This window comes from Prionailurus bengalensis, chromosome B4 (assembly GCF_016509475.1).
Source record: "Prionailurus bengalensis isolate Pbe53 chromosome B4, Fcat_Pben_1.1_paternal_pri, whole genome shotgun sequence".
In the NCBI taxonomy this organism is placed as follows: Eukaryota; Metazoa; Chordata; class Mammalia; order Carnivora; family Felidae; genus Prionailurus; species Prionailurus bengalensis.
In genome coordinates this window covers 60,562,926-60,579,789 of record NC_057358.1, presented here as the reverse complement: position 1 = coordinate 60,579,789, position 16,864 = coordinate 60,562,926, and the positions used below count along the sequence as shown (strand labels likewise).

General features: G+C 39.4%; 1 protein-coding gene across 22 annotated transcripts in view; it reads right to left on the bottom strand.

Annotated features, from left to right (window-relative positions):
* The window catches only part of PPFIBP1 (PPFIA binding protein 1), a 176,425-nt gene that overhangs the window by 120,903 nt on the left and 38,658 nt on the right, over positions 1-16,864 (bottom strand). The gene's annotated exons all lie outside the window — the stretch shown is intronic.

The window sequence follows — 16,864 nt, the reverse complement described above, 5'->3', positions numbered from 1 at the left end:
CAGAATTTCAGGTATGAATGGGGGATAGTGGCTGTCTTAAAGAAATCTCTCCACTCAGGTAAGCATCTGCCCATTCTGTCTCCCCTAAAGCTGGCTTCATGTATGACCCACACAGACACACCAATCCAGGTGAATTTTAAGCGATTAATGATGCACGCATAAGCCAGCCTAATTTTAAGACTAGTCTGTGCTCCAAAAGTAAACAGTTGTATTAGTCAACAGCTTTCCACATGAGTGTTTAGGAACCCTACTCCATAGGTGCTTCTGAGAAAGGCAGGAGTGAGCGACGTGTGGCAGCAAGTACAGCAGCTTCTCTCTTGTCTGTTGTAGACTTAGATCCAAGATTGGGGTTAGGGAAGGGGTTTCCTTGAGAGCTCATGAAAGGGCTGAAATTGATGATTACATTAGCAACTAGCACAGAAAATCCCAATGAGTTCATAACCGAACAGATATAAAATCATCATCACACCAAAATCCTGTTAGAAAACACCATTTCTAACAGGGCCTTCGTGGGGGAATGTGAGTTCTACGCGGGGTCCCAGAGCCCAGGTCAACCCATGTCTGAGCAGGCAAGAGCCTCGCCTGTGCTTTCAAGTCCCGCCCTGCAACCAACAGCAGAAGGAAGGGATCAACAGTGAGGGACAAGACTACAGTGGGGACAACCTGAGGATGTTCCAGAGGTGGAGAAAGAGAGGCCTCCAGCAGGGAGGAAGACACAGAGGGTTTCTGTGAGTCAGCTACGTCCCCAGGCCCCTTCCCAATCCCCATGAGCCTCGTTGCTAGAAATTACACGTGCAAGGTTTAGACTTCACCATAGGTCAGGGCCTATCAGGTACAAATGAGGACAGAAAAATCAGTGGAACAGGTTTAAAGAGAAGAAAAAAAATACATACCTATATTCTATAAGACCCAATTCAAAACATATAAAATAAAATAATTTTAAAGAGAATTGTAAGAAAGTGTTCCCTGAACTTGCTCCAGACGATTCTATTCAATTGAGAAGCACTGAGTATTTTCAATCCCTCCCTCTGCACAGAGCTCTGATTATTTGGCCCAACCAAGACTGAATACATAAAAACATTTATAAACATGAACCATTGGGTTTTTTGAGTTTCCATCATGAGCCTTGTTTAAGTAAGTCAAAGATGTCCTTTGTTACACAGTTTTGATCGAATGCAAGAGAATGTAGTCATTTCCTCAGAAACAGACCTAAGTTATAAATATGAACTAACCAACAAAGCCACTCACAAAAAAGGTTCACTGACAAGTTTAATTTAAAAAGAACACTTTATTAAACTGAAAAGTAAGCCAGAAAAACATCCAAACCCATGCAAACAACATTCCTAGCAGAAAAACCTGTTGTGTAATGACAAGGATAATTACAAATAGCATGTTATCTGACTCACATATTTTTCCTACACAGAAATTACAAAAAAAAAAAAAAAAAGACAAAAAACCAAACAACAGTCTGTATTTGTGTTCTTTTAATAAAACAACCCTTATCATCCTGCCCAAATCACAGATTTCAAATTCTAAGAAAAATCCTCCAGGCCATTACATCAGCAACTTCTATACATCTCTTTGAGATGGGAAAACACATTTATTACTATTGGTGACTTTCTAAATCCTTTAGATCTTCTCAAGCATGACCATCACAACTGAGAATAACATATTAAACATAATCATTTGGAGGCGAAGTTATTGTTTATTATAACAATACCTGGGTTGTAGTTTGAGGTGTTAGGGTTCAGAGCCTACAGCCAAGAAAGAATTCTTGAGATTCGGTGCAAAAAGGTGATTTTATTAAAGCACAGGGACAGAACCCATGGGCAGAAAGAGCTGCACTGGAATTGGGTCAGGTGACTGGTTATATAGCTTCAAGTTGGGAGGGGGTAAGCCTCCTCCAAAGAATTTGGAAACAAGGTTTCCAGGACCTTGAGGGGGCTAGCTATTGCTTGGAAAAGGTCATTTACTACTGTTTAGTAAAAACTCAGTCCCTTTGATTACTCAAAAGGTCTCATCTGAGGGCCTTCAGGTGTATATCAGGGGGCCATAAGCTTGCAGTAAGACTGCCAACATATATGGGGAGGGGGAGGGGAAGGCGGGCAGACATAAAAGAAGTTTCCAAAGGATTTTTTTATATGTTCAAGTAGACAGACTTACAGGATGCTGAGGGTCAGGATAATGTTAAGTTCAGATTCCCTTTTGCCCCTAGCAAAGTGTCATCAAGGCACCCGAGCTTGCAGAGGAATGTCACTCTGCCTGTCTCAAGAACTTGTCAATGGGCTGTAGGGAAATTTGTTTTTTCTTCTGCCTTCCTTTCCCACAGCAATACCTATTTCATAGATTAAAACTAAATGGAATGCAAAGTCTCTATTCAGGTATAACTTAAGCATCTGAAGCATAGGTCTACACAAACAGTCTGCAACCTGTTTTTATAAATAAAGTTTTACTGGAACACAGCCATACCTTATCAATTACAGCTTCTGCAAGACACAATGACAGAGCTGAGTAGTTGTAGAAGAGACTGTAAGTCCTGCAAAGTATAAAATACTTATTAACTGATCTGTCCCTTTAAGAAAAAATTTCCTGACCTCTGGTCTCTATATCAGTATAGTACAGTCGACCAGTTAAATACACTCAGTTGACTAAATCTTGAAATAAGAAACACTAATCCTGGTTTAACCATCTTGCTAGATAACTACCTAAGTCACTTGACCTTTAGCTGCTTTAATTTTCTCATTTACAATAATAGATAATATTTATTGGGAATTTATGTACTAGGGACCACTCTAAAGGCTTTACTTTTAGTAAATGAACAATGAATTCATTCATTTAATTCTGGAAAAAATGCTCAAAGTAAATGATTATCTCCATATTACAGATGAGGAAACTGAGGTAGGGGAGTTAAATAATTTGCCCAAAGTCACATTGCTATTGAGTGGAAAAATCAGGATCAGAACTTGGGCAATTTGGGTACAGAGCTGGTATTCTTAATCTCTGTGCTATACTGATAATAATTTTTAAAGTTACAGATAATAAAAAGAAATCTCAACAGGTTTGTAGGTTAGAAATGTTAGGAAAAGGCAGTAAAGTATACCTCTGCACAGTTTAGGATAAGGTACCTAAAATAAGGTACTTATTTACATACATCATATATATATCAGATATATATCAGATATACATACATCATATGATGTACATACATCATATGTATATATCAGTATACATACATCATATATATATATATCAGATATATATCAGATATATATATATCAGATATATCAGGTATATATCAGATATATCTGATATATATCACATATATATCATAAATATATATATCATACATACATATATCATAAATATATATATTTATATAAAGGACTTCCACAGACTTGCAACAATCTTCTGATTCTAAGATTAGGCTTACCGTGGGGGTATGGGGAATATAAAAATCCAAAATACTTTTTTTTTTTTTTTAACCAAGGTAATCAAAGAACCAAACTGACCAATGCCTATCTTCCCTTTGGTAAGCTAAGGCCTGTCTAGACACTTTAGGACTTTCAAAAAGACTTCTGAATAAAGACTTACCAGGGACCCTAAATCTTCCAAATTTGTTCCCATCTAGTCTCATCCTGTGCTTGGTTTCCCAAGTCTTGGGAAAAGGCAGAGCAAACATCCACAGAAATTATGGAAAGACTTCTTCACAGCCTGGCAAGAACAACTGTGTCCAGATACCAATCGCTGCATGGATCAGGAAGACGTCCCCTAGTGAATCATCCCCACCACTTCCTTTAGTTCACCAGGATGTCTGGAGGAAATGTGTCACCTAAATGTAACCCAGTGCTCTTTTGTACTGAAAGACAGGTTTACACAACCCAAATAAAACAAAGGGAAAATATATGTACTGCCAAGTTACTCATCACCAACTTCACATTTAGATAGAGATGGTCATAGCCATCTTTTCAGTCAGGCTAGTCTTTCATTGGCTCACAGTGTCTACAGAGTCAAGACCAAATCCTTGACTTTGACATTCAAGACCTTTCTCATCTTATCCTTTAGCTACTTTTCAAATCTTACCCCCTTTTATTTTCAGTCTTTCATGTAACAAGGATAGCCTGTTTCTCCCTCTCACATCACCTCTATTCCTGCTTCTGAGCCATACTCACTCTGTACTCCATTTTCTCTTCTATTATCAACACCACATCCACGGCAAAGGCCAAATCTCTGTGCTCAATATTGTGGGATATAATTTGTACTTCATGTGAGTACTGGATCCCCAGAATCCCAGGGGAAAGAGGTACTCAAAAGACTAAAGTAAAGCTGTATATTAAAGGTGTGAAAGTGCTACAGGACATAGATTACAGGATCCAAAATGACTTTACAGAGAGCCTAAAGTTGCAGGGGTACCCAAATGGGATAAAGGTTTACACCATGCACTTCAGAGCTGTTTAGGCCTATGTCCAAAATCCTGGCTCCCTGTGACTGGAAACAGAGTGCAGGCGTTACAATCAAACAAGTTAGTTTGATGCCTAACCATGCTCAAAACCGTATTTGTAGCCAATTCTCCTGTCTTGCTCAATCAAATCTCTCGTATTCTCCTTTTCTCACTGCCAACGGGATTGAGTGTTTTGACCTATTCATTCATTTGGGCATTTAATCACATATTGATTTTCACTGTTTAAATATTCCAGAAGTGCATTTTGCCTCCTCAAGAAGACTTTGTTATCAAAGAATGGATTCTTTCAAATAGACCCTTGGCATTTTCAAATTTTAGGTTCAAGGTCCCTGACAAGTAGTACTAGCTTAGCTGAGAAGCAATTTAAATCATAAGGGTGGGCTGTCTGGGTAGTTACATAGGGCCAGTCAACCATAAACATCCGTATTCCAGCACGGCTTTGTGTTCTGCCTATAAAGTAACTCATATGAACAGACTTAAAACTTATTTCTTTCTGGGATGCTCAGAAAAAAAAGCTCAAGGCTAGGGCTAATGATAGAAGTAAAGATCAAGTTAAGCGGTACAAGAAAGGGAAGGCTCTTAGCCAAAAAAATAGACACTAAAGAGTTGAAGAAATTACATGTTGTAGTATATTTGCAAATCTGAGGTTGGACAAATGGCTTGGAATCCATCCTTATGCTCTAAAAGGGTTCAGTGTACATCATACAGTGTTCTCACAATACCGAGCACCACGCGGTAAATACTAGCTGAGTGGATAATCTGATAATCTCTGATGTGCCAAAATCTTCAGTGAACCCATTTTCTAAGCCAACATCAAATTCAATGTAGTCAGATTTCCAGTAGGGTTCCAAGATCTCAGTATTTGCAGTGTGTACTGCCTTATTACATCAAATAAAGCCCACATGGTTTTAAATTAACATGTTGCTTCACAATCATATTTGTAGCGTTTAGTAATGGCTTGCCTTTTTTTTTTTTTATTTTAACATTTTCATGCACAGCTTTCTTGGCCAACACTGGCAAATTATTTTTTTGCTTCCCACAGAAAGATTCTAACTCAAAGATTCTAAGCAATTTTGGAATTCAAAAGTTGTTATTCTTTGAAAGTTTTGACTGAATTGATTGAAATGACTAAGGCCTGCCATGAAGTTTTATATAAAAATAAACATGCACAGTTGCTTGTGACATGAGACGGTGGGGCGAGTGTGAAGGAATGAACATGGCTCAGTTTCCTAACACACCAACTGTCCTTTGTTGCAAACACTTTTTCATACAAAAACTATCATGGGCTGAAGTTAAATTTTACATAACAATATATTCCAACTTTACATAACAAATATTATGGGCTATAATGTGAATTTTACCCAACAATGTATTTTAAACAGTTGACTTCAATTAAATTTTGGGCAGGAAGTTTAGAGTAGACATTCCCATTACTTACACATTTCTTGGAGCATAAGCATAGTTTTATAGAAATCAGAGATTGCTGATTATAGTCAGTCATGTCCTCAGTGGGAAAAATATTCTATAAATGTTCTGAAATATGTTCTATCCCTATTGAAGGTGTAGGAGAAACAACTGCACGGCCCTAAAATCTCGGCCCCCACACCCAAGAAATGTTATAGAACCAAGTACTTCTACCTATATCATTAACTAACGTGTTACCGCAAATATCACTCAAAAAATCACTCTGATCCCACAAGCATTCTTAAAGAGCATTCTGAACTAATGTGAATTTGTATAGTAATTGTTTGAATACAAACAATGACTTCAGTCCATTGGTATATAACACGTTATCATGGCAGTAGAACTCTGTGAACCAACATACCCCAGGGCGCTCATCATAGCTCTGGAAAGTAGGCTGGCCTCTAATGAACTCTGTCACTGCTGACCCAGCAGAACAGTAAGGACTCTTTCCCTTAAATTGCCCCACGCAGAATCAATCTATTTTCATTGTCAGACTAGGGCCATGATCTCTGCATCACGTGTATTTTAGAAATACATGTGGGTTGACCAACATGTCCTAAGAATTAAGCTAGTGAATTATAAGAAATTATTAAAAGAAAAAAACCTCTCTCTTTCTTGGCCTGTTTTCTTATTGTAACAGAGCCACATTGGAAGACGCTTTTTTCCAGGGTAGAATGGCACTGGCAATGGTTTACAAAAGCCCGAAAAGTCTTTTAGCCTTTGACCTAGCGTGTCATATTATTTAAGCTAAAGTAAATAAATTGGGCAAATGAGCAAATAATTTATATATATAATATTCACAATATTATTTATAAGAAAAAAAATGGCAACCATTTAAATGTCTAACAATAGTGCCACTGAGGTACATCCATCAAACAGACTATTAAGCAGGCCAAAGTTGTAGAGGTGATTACCAATGGTTAATGACACAGGACATTCATGATGTATTAGTTGATCCATTTTTTGTAAACATATACATTAAACGTCAGGAAGGATACTGTCTATGGTTTTCAACACCTTCTCCTTCATCACTGAGCCTACAGTAGTCTACAAGTCCATATCTTTAGACAGGGGTGAGGTGTGTGGGATAAAGAGAGAGGTACACACGTTTTTTCAAAACTTCCCCCATGCCCAGGGTCCCTGCTGGGTCTTCTGCCTTTCTCTGGATACACGATCATACTCCAACCTGCTCACAGTGGTATTCTCTGCATGGCAGAATTTCAGATGAATGTGATTTTATTTTCCTGTTTGCTTATCTATATTTTATAATTTTTTAAATTATTTTAACGTTTTATTTATTTTTGAGAGAGACAGAGTGCGAGTGGGGGAGGGCAGAGAGAGAAGGAGTCACAGAATCTGAAGCAGGCTCCAGGCTCCAAGCTGTCAGCACAGAGCCCGACGCGGGGCTCGAACCCACGAACCGTGAGATCATGACCTGAGCTGAAGTCGGACGCTTAACCGACAGAGCCACCCAGGCGCCCCTATATTTTATAATTTTACAATAAAGAGTATTTCTGCCAAAGGGAGCATGATGACTAACAGTGTAGAATAAGGGACAGATCAGCCTGGGTTTAAATTTTTGGCTACATGATCAAATTACTTAACCTAAGTTTCCCATTTGACAAATGGGCAAAATAATATTACAGCAGTCTTTTTATTAGAGAAGTTAATAGAAACTCCATATTGGATAAAGGAAATGATTATTATGTACTATATAATACAAATTTAAGTGTTTACACCTTACAGAAAAAAATAAATCCAAACCCCAGTCTCACGGGGAAAAAAAATATCAACAAAAACATGGGAAAAATGTTATTTGCAATGGTAACAAAAATGCCTATTTAGCAGCCCCAAGTTACCATTTTACATATACCAAACAAAAATGCCCAATGCTCAGTTTCAATGCTGTAGTGAAACTGCTGGTCATTCATTGTTAGCAGCACTATATTTAATATGAATCTTTTAGGAAAGCATTTAGGCTCTATTGTAGTAAGAGTCAGTAATTCCTCCAACAAATTTATCTGCAGGAAATATGTGCCTAAAGCAAAAAGTAATATGCAAAAAGATGTTCATAACAGAATCCTACATAACAGTAAGTAACTGGAAATATTTGAATATCCACTGTTAAAGGGACAATAAACGTCATACTGAAGACCATGGAGAAACAAAATACACCTTCAAGTGAAAACAACAGAATTCAAAATATCTATACTCTACCCCTATATAAAACATTTAGACCTGAGCACAAGAATAACTGAGGTGATGGAGGTGCGTGGGGAATAGGGAGGAGAGGCTTCTAGACTGAGGGGCAGTGAGTACAAAAGCGGAGTTATAGCTCAACATGGCGCCCTCAACAGTTGGATCAGAAGACATGGTCAGTGGGCCATGCCAACTATGTCCATTGCACGGTAGATAATGCCAGACTTCCTATTTCTAAGGAAGGAAGACCAGATTTTACTAGTAATTTCATGAATGGATTGAAGCCAGCTAGTCACACAAAAGAGGTTTCTGAAGGAAGCCTGGGAGCTCCACTGCCATGAGGCATCCTCCATTCCTGGTGTCCTGCCAACGACTGCAAAGTATTACATTTTACATATACCCAGGCATGTGGATGGACGGATTATGTTATTATAATTTAACCAAAACAACCTCCATGAAATGGACAAGTGGTTTTATAGGACCCACAGATGGATGATAGTATCAATAAGGTAATAAGCGCAAGTGAACAGAAACTCGTGAATCTGATACCTCTACTGTTCAAACCACACAACCATACAGTAGTCCTTGTCCCTCTAAAGATGACATTGTCACAGTGAGAAAGTTTTCTCAAAGAAACATGTGCATTCGGAAAACAGAACTTTGAAAATATTTCCATCGTTATGACATTTTCCTCGCAAATAATGTCACATCCATCAACTGCTCCTATCTGTACTCTCTAAAAATGTAGACACAGAATTTTCTAATCTGCCTTACAACTTACAAAATTAGGACTTTTGGGGCGCCTGGGTGGCGCAGTCGGTTAAGCGTCCGACTTCAGCCAGGTCACGATCTCGCGGTCCGGGAGTTCGAGCCCCGCGTCAGGCTCTGGGCTGATGGCTCAGAGCCTGGAGCCTGTTTCCGATTCTGTGTCTCCCTCTCTCTCTGCCCCTCCCCCGTTCATGCTCTGTCGCTCTCTGTCCCCCCCCAAAAAAAAAAGTGACAAAATTAGGACTTTTAGTTTTTAAAGTCCTATTAAAAATAGGAAAACGCAGCATGTTCCCATTCTTTCATAAAGAAATGATTGAAGTTCTTTCTTAAAAGGGCAAATAATAGTTGCCATGTATTGAGGGCTTACTGTTTATTGGGTCAGGCACTGTTCTCAGGGCTCGATGTGTGTTAATCGCTCAGTCTTTAACACTATCCCTGATGCAGAGACTATAATTATTACAATAATCTTATTTCAGAGATACAGAGACTGAGACACAGATTATACAAATTCCAATCTGGTACATAAACAAGACAGGATTCTAATCTACATAACTGAACCCTAGAAGGTCTGTTCTTAACCACTCTGAATACTGCACTAGGTTACAATTTACTGGCTGATTTCAACCAAACCTTTGTGCAGCTGATGGATAAAAATGAACAAGCAGTGAACAATGCATGTCTCCCATTTGGATCCACATGTACTTAAGATAAACTAATTTTTTCAATGATGACAACTGAAAAAATAAGTATATGAATAAACTGAACTTAGAAACAGCGTAATTAGTGTATCACAAAGTGGAAATAGATTTTTAAAACTAAGGCAGCAAATGCAATCATATTATTCTCACTAAAATTATCACTCAGAAAAAAAATGCCAAAAATTAGAACACTGAACATTAATGAAGATAAAACTATTTTTCAAACATAGTTTTATGTCCTTTGAATTCCTACTTTTGTGTTTACAATATCTAATATGTTAGTGTGATAATGTATATGTTAATTATATAATACATGTATTATGTATATGTATATGTATATGTTAATTATATAATACATGTACTGGAGGAGAGGCTCACAAATTTAATGACAGCAGTACCCTGGCTCAAAAGTTTAGAGATACTGCAGAAGGTTTTAAAGCAGGAGAAAACAATCAAATTTGCACTTCAAAAAGCTCTTTCAGAAGGCATCATCAGAGGATGAATTTGCCGCAGGGGTGCAGCTACCGGTTCCTGAAGGCCTGAGCTTGGCAGTGACAGGGAGAGGAAAGCTGAGAAAAGCATTTAGGACACTCATCAGTCATGAAGGAACAGAGGTCAATGATGACTCTATGGTTTCTGACTTGTGGTGACAGGGAATTCAGAAGAGAATATAAAATCAAGTGTATGTGTTGGGATGGGGGGGGAAGGGGAGCAATGATAATTAAACTCTGATCGCATTGAGATCACAATGCCCTGGAACCATGGGGTGAATGCATCCGAGGTAATTGGAAAAACGGGGCTGGAAAGTTCAGGAAATAGCCCGGGCTCATTCATGGGGGAGCTTCATCTGTTTATAAGTGGTCACTGACAAGGTAAGTTTCCAGAAGCTCTGGAACACTTAACACATTTAAGAGGTTGAAAGAGATGAGCTTGGTAAAGAAACACATAGTATTGGCAGCCTTACATTCTACAGGAATAAGTGAATAAACATAATCAAGTTACAATTAAGCTGTCATACACAACATACCATGTCATTATAAGAAAAAGTACATTTTCCCTATAAACCTTGATTTTAAATAGTCAACAAGTAAAAAGAATATAAAAGTGCCTAATGGGATTAAGAATAAAACCTCCCTAGGACCCAAAAAACACAAAAAAATAACTTCTGATGCTACTCTTGCTACATTTGATTAACTGCCTGGCCAACACTGATGATTCCTCTTTCCCATCAGGACCCTACCAGCCCTCCTTTGTCGTGATATAAAGATCGACTTTGGCTTTTTGAGGCAACTATGGATACATTCAATGTCTTCTCGTAAGGGGAAATAAAATCTCAACTGAAAGCAAACTTTACTACATTTCCATTGCCCTTCAAATTTTTTATAATGTAGAATTTCTCCATAATGATAAAAGGATATAAACTTTATCTTAGGTCTTAGTGTCCTGACGAGGATAAAACCTCAGGGAGGCTAATCAACCCTCTCTGACTTAAAAATAGTACCACACGTTGAATTTACCAGCTCTTTTTTTCCACAAGTTTTTATTATGGACAATTTTAAAGATCTACAAACATAAGTGGATTAATACAATGAATGCCATGCACCCATTACCAGCTTCAACAATCACTCCTCATGGTCAGTACTGTTCATCTATGTTCTCTCCCACCCATACCTCCCATATTACCTCGAGGCAAGTCCCAGAACCTGTATCATTTCTTCCACAAATATTTCAGTATATGTCTCTAAAAAATAACATAAGTTTAAGACTATTATCCTAAAATTAGTAATTAATTCTTAATGTTAGGAAAAGGAATTTCTATTTCAATACCATCGCATTTCCAGTCAATGATCACATTTCCAATGGCCCTTTGAAAGTCATGTTTTATTTATTTTTTTAATTTATTTGGAGAGACAGAGATAGTGTGCACGTGTGCATATGTGAGCGGGGGAGGGGCAGAGAGAGAGAAAGAGAGAATCCCAAGCAGGCTCCATGCTGCCAGCACAGAGCCGAACATGGGGCTCAAACTCATGAAGCATGAGATCATGACCTGAGCTGAGATCAAGAGTCAGATACTTAACCAACTGAGCCACGCTGTCACCCCTAATAGTCATATTTTAAAAAACCACTTGTTTGTTTGCATTAGGATCTCATCAGGGTTTACCACTATGGTTGACTGATAGGTCTGTTAAGAATTTTTTAATCTACAGGTTTCCCCCTTCATCTCTTTTCTTTCTCCTTGAAGATTGCTAGGTTGAAGAAACTGGATTTGTCCTGCAGAGTATCCCACAGTCTGGCTGCATTGGCAGTACAATTTAACAATTTTAGTTCACCTTTAAAATTCAGGTGGTGAAATTTTTTCCTGCCTCTTGTTGATATAGATACCCCACCGTGCAGTGAACAAAACCAGCATGCTTTTCTATTCTACTGACATTAAGTAATATGGAAAACAACCTGAGAGACACTATTTAAGGATGCTGTAAAATTATCTTTGGGGCAGAAACAGAAACTGGGCCCTGGACTTCTAAAGTCATATTTAGGTCATAGGAACAGGCACAGGTAACAAATGTTCCAGACTTTCCCCTTCCAACTCCCCCTAATAGTATAAAGAGGTCAGGGTGGGCTCTAGAATAAGCAGGTTAGGGTGATTCCCAGCCCCACCACTCTCCAGCTGTGTGGTCTAAAACACACTTCCTTAACTTCTCTGTGCTTCAGGGCCCTTATCCATAAAATGCACATAACATACTCCACACCTACTGTGTGAAAATGCAGCAAGCTAATTCAGAGAAAGAGCTTGGCACTCAGCAAGCTCCCCCCAAAAAGTTGTCATCGTGATTGTTTTTAAGTTACTGTCCCTAATTAAAAGTGAAAATCTCCCTCTCAAAACTAAAGCTCAACTTTGAGGTACCACCTCTTTTCTTCCCCCACTAAGGGATGACTCTAAATTGAGTGTTGTCCTAAAGACTTTTTGCCTCACATGAGTTCCTGCCAATTTCTGTCTATAATGGTACTTCAGAAGAAAAACTACCCCTGCTGTGGGATAATACATCATCCATATTTTGCAAACAGCAGGAGAATCAGCTGTCTTTGAACAGTCACAGAACTAATCTTCTTGGCTATTTAAAACGCATTCAAGTGAGAGACAGATTTTTTTTCCTTAGACTACCATGTGCCAAACATGGCATTTAGCACAAGCAACTTCATGAATCCTAATCTGTTGAGTTTTAAAAGGGGAAAATCCAATGGTTTCATGTTTTAATTATTAAGAACCTGAAAGTTTTCATTTAAAGTATGTATTCAGAGCCTACTACTGGGTCACATGCTATGGGGGGTTAAAAATTAATAACAGGGCACAGTCTCTGGGAAAAAAAGTCCAGTAGGAGAGAGGAGGGGTTTACTAATGATCTATAATGTAATAGAACATAATATAATGATAAGTGTCACATGAGACAGTCAAATGAAATGCTAGGAGAAAAATCAGGTGGGAAAAATAAATGAGGGTAGATAAGGGGAGCCTTTTAAGGAGGTAACAGGTATGATGTAAGACCGGACAATGTTTAGGACTTCAATATGCCAGAGGAAGGATTGGGAGAAGCAAAAAGAGAATTTCAGACAAAGGAAACAGGAGCAGGGGGGCTCAAGGGTGGGGGCGTTCAGGGAACAGCAGTAGCTCTGGCTGGAGTGTAGGATGTGTGAAAGGCAATGAGAAAGGAGGCTAAGAGGACTCAATGGGACTGGATCCTAAAAGCTCTCAATGAGCAGTGGTGAGGAAGCTGGACGGATAAGTAACCAAGAGGTTTTGAGGTTTTCTGAACCAGTGACTGGCACAGTTAGAACTGTGTTTCATATAAATTATTACAGATGCACAGAGGTGAAGGGAGACGGCCATCTGTATCCTAATTCAGAAGTCAGGCACCTCCAAGTCAAGTCAAGAAGAAAGCAAGCTACTAATACCAGCTATACTTTGGACAGAGAAAATAGGACTTGGTGACTCAAACGACAGACCTGAAAAAGAACTCAAAGTCAGCTCCAAAGCTTTGAACCTAAATGTCTGAAAAAATAGTGGCACCGTTAATGAAATTGTAAGTCAGTTCAAAGAGCTGGGATTGGAAAGCAGTGACACAATGAATCCCATTGGAATATGCTGACTTTGATGTCCCAGCAGAACACACACAGCAGGCCACCATAACCAACAGCAAAAGTGTGCAGAGAGGGCCAGTGAGAGAGTCTTGGAGAAGTAATATGCATAGGATACCTCTCCTCACTTCATGTCACCACACAAGCATTTTATCATCTCACATCCTCACAAGAAGGGGGGTACAGCACGGGAAGAATTTTGAGACCACATTCATTTAACTTATTACAACATATTGTCATAATTGTCCTATTTTATTATCAGTGGTTATAATTAATCTCTCACCATGCCTAATTTATAAGTTAAACTTTAACCATAAGTATGTACATATAGGGGAAAAAATAGCATATACAGGGTTCAGTACTATCTGTGGTTTCAGGCATCCACTTGAGGTCTTGGAATACATACCTTGTGGATAAGAAGCACCTACTGTGTTAGGTTTTTTTTAGGAAAGGACATTCTGAATATTTTAATGCAAATAAAAGGGAGTGGAGAGGAAACAACTGAACACCTGCTTGGGATTCTCTCTCCCTCTCTCTCTGCCCCTCTCCCTGAGGCAAGAAAGAAAATGAGTGGCCCTGGAGACAATAAATGGTGGCCAGTGAAAATACTGAAATATGAAATACATTGGGGGGGGAGGGAAGGAAAGCGGAGCTTGAGAACCACGATGACTAGGTGTCCTATTTATTTTGTCGGCCTATAGAGAGTTTCAAACACTGTGACTGAGACTTGCAGAGATTTCACCTAGAAAATCAGAGATCTGATTCTTCTAGAGAACACAGAACATGGGCCAACTGGGCCCCAGCTTCCATAGGCCAACAATTGCTGCTACCCACACCTGAGGCGTGGCTGGCACCCTGCGGTTCACCACAGTCCCAGCCTGCCACCACATCCATTTTAGTCATTTCAATGGCTCCTCTAGGCAACGGCTTTGTGACCCCTGACCCACATCTTTTCAACAAAAGAAGGCGATGATGTCATCCTTACAAAGTCAGTCGGGGAGTATAGCCTGAGACTTGAAAACTGTGAAAAAATATTGTAATAGTCATGGAAGGAAATGGGTTAGGAAGTCCACGGGAGATGAATTGTTACCTATTAGTCTGATGAAAGGGAGCAGTGATTCGTCACTTTGCCTGGCGGTGCCCTACAGCCTGGAAACAGAGGTCACGGGGCAGTCCTGGTATTAGGCAGGAAGACTAAGTCTGGGCTGCTGGGGAGACGTCGGTGAGGAGACTGGCTAGGACCTGCCCTTGGGTGGGGGAAAGGGAGGTCCGATGGTGCTGGTGGCCTGGGAGAACAAAGACACATCATGGGAGCAAAGAGAGACCTGGAAGGTAAGGTAAGGGTTTTCCCAGAATTTTTCTGGCAGGAACTTGGAAGTATCATCTGTATAAAACATTAGAGGACAGACATACATCAGAGGCTAAGTGTAAGAACTGAGAGACTTGGGAAGGAAAGTAAAAGCAAGTATAAATAGTGCAAAAGGGAAAAGTTAGCCTTGCAAAAATTTACCTTTAGTGGATCTTCACCTCCCTGCTGTTCAACTCCTAGAAATTACATGGAATAGATTTCCACTTATGGAAAGGAAAAAAACAAAAACAAAACCAGTGAAACATGACCAGACTTCATAAATCATAATGAAGTAAGTTCAGAGAATTATATTTTTGTGAAATGAGCCATATCAATGTTAAAGACGACAATTTTTAAACTACACACTTGACTTCCCTTCAAATATCCACAGGTACGATTTTGAAGATAAAAAGTACACTCATTCTGGGGTGCCTGAGTGGCTTAGTCGGTTAAACATCTGACTCTTGATTTGGGCTCAGGTCATGATCTCACTGTTTGTGACATGGAGCCCCATGTCGGGCTCTGCACTGACAGTGCGGAGCCTGCTTGGAATTCTCTCTCCCCCTCTCTCTCTGCCCCTCCCTCGCTTTCACTCAAAATAAACATTTAAAAGTAATACAGTCATTCTTTGTCCTTAAATACAGAGGACTGTATACATTATCTTGAGTTTTAAAGAAGGAAGGAGATCAGAAGTTCAACATTTAACAAATTCACAATGTCTCACACAGCAAATGCATGTAAAAAGGGAAGAAACCCAGTGTTCATGACCTGCCCAGTGCCTGAACCTTATATAAGGGTCTGTATATTCCTTAAGTCCCTTTATGTTTAAAAGAAACACACACACACACACACCCCAAAATGTTAAATGCAGAGAATAATTCTAGAAGGTTACACCCAGACCAGTAGTCTGGCAGCTCTGGGCAGAGAACAGTAATGGGTGGAGGTGCCATGACAGAGCACAGTGGGGGACCTTAAGCCTCCACCTTCAATGCCAGTTACTTATTTTTACAGTGAGAATACATTTCCAAATTAAAAAAAATTTTTTAAACTTTAATAAAATGAAGCTAAAGCAACCTTTCTAATAATCAAAGAAATGGAAATCAAAACAAGACCCTTTCTGGGGCGCCTGGGTGGCTCAGTGGGTTAAGCACCCTACTTCGGCTCAGGTCATGATCTCGCAGTTCCTGGGTTCGAGCCCCGCATCAGGCTCTGTGCTGACAGCTCAGAGCCTGGAGCCTGCTTCAGATTCTGTGTCTCCTTCTCTCTCTGCCCCTCCTCCACTCACACTCTGTCTCTCTCCCTCTCAAAAAATAAACATTAAAAAATTAAAAAAAAAAACAAAACAAAACAGCACGACCCTTTCTTCCATGGGCTTGAAAGCCTACCGCACAATATTTGCAAAGGCGTGGGAAACCAGGAAGTCTAACAGTGTTGCCGCAGTTGTTCTTCTCTGACAGATAATGCAAGCCCATGCCACAAAATTTAGAAGGTACAAAGGACCTCTTCTCAAAATTGAGTCTCCTTCCCTCCCCTATGCACCAGACACCCAGTTCCCCTCCTTGGAACCAACTACTGGTAAGAGTTTCCTGGGTGTCCTTCAGAGGACCCACTAAATCACGGGAGGGAGTGTAAAACAATACCCTTTATTGAATGACAGTTTAGCAGCATCTATCAACATTTAAAATACACACATACCTGTTGCCTAGCAACTCCATCTATGTGCCTACATGCTCACTGCAACATTTTAGAGGTAATGAGTAACTAGACACCATTTAAATGTAAATAAACAGAGTA